Consider the following 8,269-nt stretch of genomic DNA (forward strand, 5'->3'; position numbering starts at 1 on the left):
ATTGTCAAGAAGACTACAACTAATTACAATCATCAATAATAACTTAACGCCAATAAGACTATTCAAAATACTTTTAGTACATTAAACACAGCAGTTTTAGTACATTAAACAAGGTAGTTATGCAATTAGGTAATTACTTACCCGTTTACAATAAAGGGTTAAATTATTCAAATAATAATTGTGGATCATAGTTTCCATAAATGAAAAATGAATTTTCATTTTTAACAATAATTGTGTTTGTATTTACGTAAAGTAATAAATGCATTTATAATTTGATACATATTATTTAATAAAATATGCGAATTTAAAGAAAAATCGTCCAAATTATTTCAAATAAAACGAAAATAGAACACAAACACTTGAGTGTGTTGTGTTCTTTGTTGGTGGAAAGAATTGTTATTTTGGCCGGGCGCCAAGAAAAAGAAAAGCTTTTGCAGAGAAAAATCGCAGCAAAATGTGTCACTGCGCACGGGTGGAAGGAAAGTTGACGTTCAATTATTTGCTTAAAGACTGAAACGCGCAAACATAATCACATGATGACGTTCCGCTTCAATTTGCATTATTTAATTCTTACGTAAATTTGTACTAATTTTTTTTCTTTTTTTATTTGAAAAAAAAAAAAAAATTTGTTTTTCGTTAATTTTTACACCAAACAAAAAAAAAAATTAATAAATTACTTTGTATGCTAATTGGAAAAAGAATTACTAAAAAGTAGGTGAGGCAATATTGCTTTGGTTTTGCAAATCAAACGAAAAAACTAAAATAGTAAACAAAAATTAGCAAAAAATAATTTCTCTTTCATTTGAATTTTATTGCTCTTTTTGTTTTGTATTTTTTTTTTGTATTTGTTTGTGTTCTCATTACGTAACAGTGAAAAACATTTCTTATTCCTGTTCTTGTAGAAAAAAAAAAAAGAAATTATTTTTGCTCACATAATTTGCGAAAAATCAATAGAGCACAGCCACCACACACAACCCACCACAGTACGTAACGTTTGTGATTTGCTCTTTTCCTGTTCTCACCCAAGAGAGCGCAAAGTGTGGTAGTTGTTGGGATGTGATGGGTGGGTGCTAGGCTTGTTTGTGACGTAACAGCTGCGCTTGAGTAATAAATAACCGGCAAATTTTATACACATTCATATATATTTAACAAAAAAAAAAATTCAAAATAGCTGTTAATATATTTACATAGAGAAGTAGAATAAATTGAAATAATTTTAATTTTATTATTAGAAATAAATGATAAATTTTGGATGAGGTTCTTACGTAGTCTGTGCACATCGACGCGTGTTAAAGTCAATTAATATTAAATAGTCAAGTACTTTGTCAGGTGATTGAGACTTAAGAAATTGATGCCTTTTCTATAATGAAGTAAAAGACTAAATATATTTTTTATTTATGACTGTTTACAACGATAAAATCTCTTTTTTTTGATTACTTAAATTATACAATTAGTTTATGGAACTAAAGTGGATATGTCGCAATAATCCTTAAAGGATGCAGTGACGTGATGACAAGTTCCCAATCCGTTTTTAAATCTAATCTAAATCTATATATATAGATTTTATATAAACATAAACAATCTTAAAGTTCAATCAATTATCTTTCAAACGCAACAAATTTCAAAATGTGTCTACAATGCCAATTGTTATAACCCCATGGGCCCATATCTCCTAGGAAAAAAATACAAAATATTTTTCCAAGATATGGGTCTTCTTATTTTATGAAAGGAGCTCATAAAAAAATTTCAGTCAAATCGAAGAGCATGAGGTCAGTTTTTGCTAAAATTCGTTCGATTTGTAAAAGAATGACTCATATACAGTTAACCCCCTTAACCCGAAGTACCATTTTGTAAAGAAAAGTTTTGATTTATAGAGACTTCAAGTTAAAGAATTTTTTTGTAATTGTATATAATTCGCTCTATAAACCCTGTTACAGTTTACTTAGTTAGAGTTAAAGAAAATTAGAGTTGTAGAAGTTTGAGTTATGGAAATTTGACTGTAAATATATAATTATATAAATAGTTAACAAATTTTGGATAAAAAAATAATATTGTTTATAATTTTTTAATATTATGTTTCTAATTAAAAATTATTTACAATAAATAAAATTATCGTTTTATATATTGTAATACAAATTTTATTTTTTTATATTGTAAACTTTAATTGCAAACTATTTTATTGAAAATTATGAAATAATAATACTTAGATTGTAGTTGCTTAACAGAATAATCAATCTCCATCTCCAATGAGATTGATATACTCTAAAATTATGGTTTAGCAGTTCTAATATCTTTCGCATATAGTTACTATCTTTAAGGTTTAATTAATAGAAAACTGATATAAGGTAATACATATGTGATATTTCATTAACCTTGGTTTTTGATATACGATAATATGTGATAACTCTTTAACCTTTCGATTTTTTAGTATTATTTAATAAATGAATTAGTTTCACAAATAAATAAATGCTAGTTCTTTTGGATGCGTTTTTAATCGAACAAAGTACTAACAACTAAACCCTTTATCTTTGATAAATGGAATTCTGAGATGTTTTTGGAGTTTACTACATACCATGAAGCAATATATATTTGTCATGAAGTATTTATTAAAGTGACATTGCAGACGCGGTATAAAAACTGTATCATCACTATTGGTCACAGTAAATGACGTAGCGCTTATCCGTAGCTAAGGCATTTTATTTTCATATTAACTTTTCTAGTTTCTGTATAAAAAATTTATAAGAACTGATAACGAAAAAATTTTGATTTCAGTCTCATGATACCGATAATCATCTATATAGTACTTCAAACATCAAACACTTGTATAGCATTTGATATATCTTTATCAACATCAAACCTTGTATTTTTATATAAGGAACAAAACATAATACATTATATACTTGAGTATCAAGAATACTTAAAATTTGATAATAACTCATTGATTACATTAAATTTAATTATTATACAAATAATTTTTGCTACTGCAGGTATTGTGTTCTGTTATTGTGAGTATAACTTAATAATAATTCAAGTCTTTTTATAAATTAAAATTAAAATATAATATAAATTATAAGTTTAATATATTTTGCAAATTGATTTGATGTTTTGAATAGAATAATCACAATATTGATTAATACTGGATTCACACGAGAATTTTGTTTGTAATTTTAGCTGTCAAAAATTTTCATTTTGCATTGAAAGCAACAACAATTGACAGCTAAAATTACAAACACAACTCTCGTGTGAATCTAGTATAAGGTGGTAGCACATATTCACCTTATTAGCAAGAGTGTGATTCTTTAAGAAAGTTGTGAATTTTTTTCTTATATGCTTTTAATTATACTTTTAACTATAAACATATGTTCTCGAGCTAAAAAATCTTCTGGCTCGAGATTTGTTATTTACTCTGACAGCCAGTCTGCTCTTAAATCTCTTTCTTCTTGGACTTTTAAATCAAAACAGGTCCTAGAGTGTTATGAGGTTCTGCAATCACTTGCAGCCCGGAAATTACACTTCCGGGCCACAGGGAGTTATGCGAAATGAAAAAGCTGATGAGCTAGCCAGAACTGGAATACTGGGAAAACTCTCCAGTACTCAGACAGAGCAAAGCACTGATAACACCAGGGCAGATTAAGAGCTCTTCTCTAGATTAATTATACTCTTAACTATAAACATATGTTGAGCAATTTATGGTTGAAGTTTTTAATTAATTCCTACATTGTAATCCTAAATCAATTTTTATCAGTCTCTGAAGTCTCACAGAAATGCTAAAATAAAGGTAGATATTACCGTATATATCTATCTACTTCAAATAAATCTGTGTTAAGAAATACTTAATGCTTCTATTTACTATATTTTTATATTCTATTGTATAATTTTCAATGCTAAGTGTAAAGTTAATATAAATTAATTTTATAAAAATAAATTAATTCTAATTAACTAAAATTAATTATAATTCTATTGATATAAATGAATATTAATTAAAATACATAAATTAATGGAATTTTAATTTAATTTTATATTTCTTCTTAATAGTAATTTTTTATGGGTTTAATAATTCCTAGACGTCACACACTGTTACTAAGATTTTCTTGCATTATCTTAATGCAAATCTTGCAAACTTTATATTATGTATATATGCAAATATATGTGTATAGTATATATTCAATGCATATATTTCTACTATATATTATAGCTAAGCTTTTATTACAAAACTTGCTTATTATATTTTTATTAATAATAATAATATATTGTACAAGTGAACTTGTAAATTATACAAAGTGAATAAAAATTTCTACATCTAGAGGAATCCCCAATACCCCTTATTTTAACACATATAGTATATAGTATATATCGTAGCTTATAATAAATATCAGAGGAAATATAAAATATAATTGCCACTTTTTGTTGTAATTTTAAGAAACTACACTGAAACAAAGTGAATGAATGACTGTAAATACTTGTTTGATTTGAATTTCGTTTAATAAAAATTTTTACTTTGAAATTCAGCGAAAAATATAATTAATATTGTATATAAAAATATCAGCGTTGCGTGATTACCCACATTCGTTTTAACCTTGAAAATTGATGACTCTGAAATTATCGGAAAGTTCACGCTCAAGATTAAAATGTAAGACTAATGCTGAAATGCTGGAAGCAATATTTTTATCTAATAAAATGAATATTTCCTTGTGTTTATTAAAATTTTATTGAGTTTTGTTATTAAATATTTTAAAAATATTTTCAAATTAAAAATCGGCATTAGTTTGCAATTAATTCATGAGAGTACGCTTAAAATAACACTAGTACGCTATACATAACATAGGTGGATAGGTTTTAAAATAAAATGCTACTACACTCAAGATGGAGTGTAATCCTATAACAAGTAGTTATGAAGATATCCACACAAGATCATCAATAACTGAACAATAAGACTTAATAACTAGTCCAATAAATAGGTCCAATCCAAGCAGAAGAATAAAATTACTGTTACTGATACTGATACTGATACCGGCTAAAATCAAATAATTAACATACATTATAATTCCTTTAATCATTTATTTAGTGTGCCTGTAGTTTTTTATGTATCGTAAGATCTTTAGAATTTTGAAATGTTCACGTCACAGTTTATTTTTGTCAGAGATTACGCTTAATTTATATCAAAATTAAAAGACTTGCTTTTATCTAGATGTTTTTTTAGAGTTTTTATTTATTATCTACTCATGCTCTGCGATTGTCGGAAAGTATATTTAGTACCTTTATTCTCATTAAATCAAATGCTTTCTAGAATCAAGAACTAAGGCACATTATAATTAGGTTTAACAACAACTGTATATTTTAAGTAATCATGCTAGAAAACTAAATTTCCCTTTCAACCATATCGGCCACAGTTATGGAGAGGACGATGAAAGTATCTTCCACTTGCTTTGTTTCTGTCCAGCACATGCACATGCGCGGCGTCGCCTTATCACTTTAGGGGCTGTCTATTTTAGGTTCTTGGCGAACTACAAGACCTCACACTGAATAGCATTATAAGCTTTGCCTAAGGTTCTTTGTGGTTCAGTGGCGTAACTACATTTTTTAGGCCTGTAAGCAAATTGTAACTAAGGGGCCCCTACCAACATACTAAGGGGCCCCTCTTTTTATACTCTTTGCACGAAAAAATGTAAAAAGGGTATATAGATTTGTCAAGATTTTCGTAACGCATTAAAGGAAACTTCGGAAATACCATTAAGTATACATCAGTATACTTTTACAGTTCAAACTACTCTCTCAGCTTTTGAACTCTTCGAATGAAACTTTATACACATACTTTTCGGGAGCGCTCCCTGTGCACCATTTGATTTGATTGAAATTGGACGTCTATTTCTTGTAGCTGTGATATAAACTTAACAACCGGATATGAGGTTTCTCCGTTTTTAATAAAAGTATTCAAATGGAATATGGTGTATACAGTACTGATATTTGCAAAAGACATCGTACAAAATTATTTTCAAATGGGTTTAAATTTAGATATAGCTTCCGTATAAACTCTCGATCAAGACACATATTTTTCTTAGAAAAACTTTTTTATTTCATAAATAGGTTTAATATTTTATTTGAAGTACATACATATTATGTACTTTAAATTTAAAATTTACGTGTCTTTTATAAAATGCAATATGAAGTTATTCCAACAAAAAACGTTTCGTTCCACTTTTGAGAATTTATTAAAAAGAAATAAAATGAATACAAAAATTTATAGTGGGGCCCCCTAAATTCGGGGGCCCGAAAGCGTTGCTTCCAGTTGCTTCCCTCTAGTTACGCCACTGTTGTGGTTGTAACCCTTGAGTTTTTAATTATAACACAATGGGTCTATAGGCCTAAATGAATCCCTGGGAATCGCCGGTATAACCTAACCTAACCTAACAACAACTGTAATTTGTTCAAGTTAACTAAGAAGAATCACTGCAAGTTAACTTGCGAGACTCTATAGCACAGTATGTCTTATTGATCGAAGTGTACAGTAATCTCTTCTAATATTTCTTATTTCTTTTTGAATGAAAAATAAAAAGATAAATTAAATTTAGTTGGAATAATTGCGAGTTCACTTATTTATGTATTAAAAAATTTGTGTGAAACTAAATAAAAACTGCTAATTGGTTTCAAAGTTTGTTTGAAATCTTCGTCATGGCGTAATATTATTATAACTGATATGAAAATGAGGCCCTATTCTCCACTAGGAGAGAAGGACAGAAGAAAGTAAGTGGGAAAATATTATGAAAACATAAAGAAGGTTATTTATATTGAAACAGTAATCTGTTTACAAATTTATTTCTATGGCAAATGAGAAACAATATAATAAACAATACAATTATTTTATAGTCTATTGTAATAATAATAGGTTGTTTGTTGTGATAGCTCGCTTGATGTCTTTCAATACGTGGAGGTTGTCCAGTGTTAGTCTTATGTTGTATGGAAAATCCTATTAATAGTTTTTTATTTAGTTTCATACAAGCCTTTAATAATATTAATTATAACGAAATATAAATAAATAAAATTTTGTTATTCAAAAATACCCTTTAAAAAAAAGTTGATATTGCAATAAAAGACATCTCTCTTCAATGTCAAAAAAGTTTAAAAAATATAATATCTTGAGTGATTGATCTGTTTGGAAAAAAAATTTCAAACGGAGGTAAGAGCACAAATAAGTTTAAACTAAAACTTCAAAATTATTAAATGATTAATTATAATGGTATAATTATAAATAAATTGCACTTTTAATAAGAAAAATTTATTAATTTTTCCATTGAAAATACAGATTAATTTTCTGTTTTTATTAAGCAGTAAACATTTAATTATATGAGTTTTTAAACTGACAATAAAAAAATATTTCCTGTTGCAATAAAAAAAATAATAAAAAATTGCATTGCTACTCTTTACCATAAAATATAAGTAAATTGCACTTTATTAGAATAATTGTTAAGTGGAAAATTGTAAAATTGAAAAATTAATTTGTAAATATATTAAATATTTAATATCGTTCGTTCGTTCAATTAACCTTCAACTTGAAGCACGCAAACTAAGATTTTATAGTACAAAATTATCACTAGACTCAGACTAGAGTTGAAATGAGAGAACCTCATAGGTTGACAAATTGTCGGAACATAGATGAGAAACCAGTTATAAATTGTTTATTTATGTTTTAACATATATCAAATGTGAGAAAAAATATAAGGAATTTTCTATAAATATTGTTTACATGAACAATTGTATATATTATATATATGTGTATGTCTACATATTTTTAGATTTGTTTTGAATTTCAATTTAACGACCTTTATTGATGACTATTGTGATGTCTCATTATATGATGATTATGTTTGTAATATGATATCTTGTTATACTAGAATATAGTTTGTGGATTAGTACTAGTTTTTATTTGTGAATTCAAAACGGCTTTCTTAGCTAATTGAGGAGGAGGATTCGGTCTTCCCTTCACTACAACAAGCAAACTAGAAAATAGCTACTATAAGATATAGGTAAGAATATTTGAAGGAGATATATCTAATGTGTTACTTAAACTCACAAAAGATCTGCCATAGTTACAATTACAGTCCACATTCAGAGTACAGAACTTCAATAATTTCTGTGCTTTACCTTAAGCCCACCAATGAGGTTGGGTATTTATATACCTTAGACCTTAGTGCTTAATTATATTAAACTTTTTATTATTCCTAGCTACGATTTTGTTTAATTTTTTTTTTAGTTTATTTGTAGATTTTATAAT

Source organism: Teleopsis dalmanni, chromosome 1 (genome assembly GCF_002237135.1).
Source record: "Teleopsis dalmanni isolate 2A chromosome 1, ASM223713v2, whole genome shotgun sequence".
In the NCBI taxonomy this organism is placed as follows: domain Eukaryota; kingdom Metazoa; phylum Arthropoda; class Insecta; order Diptera; family Diopsidae; genus Teleopsis; species Teleopsis dalmanni.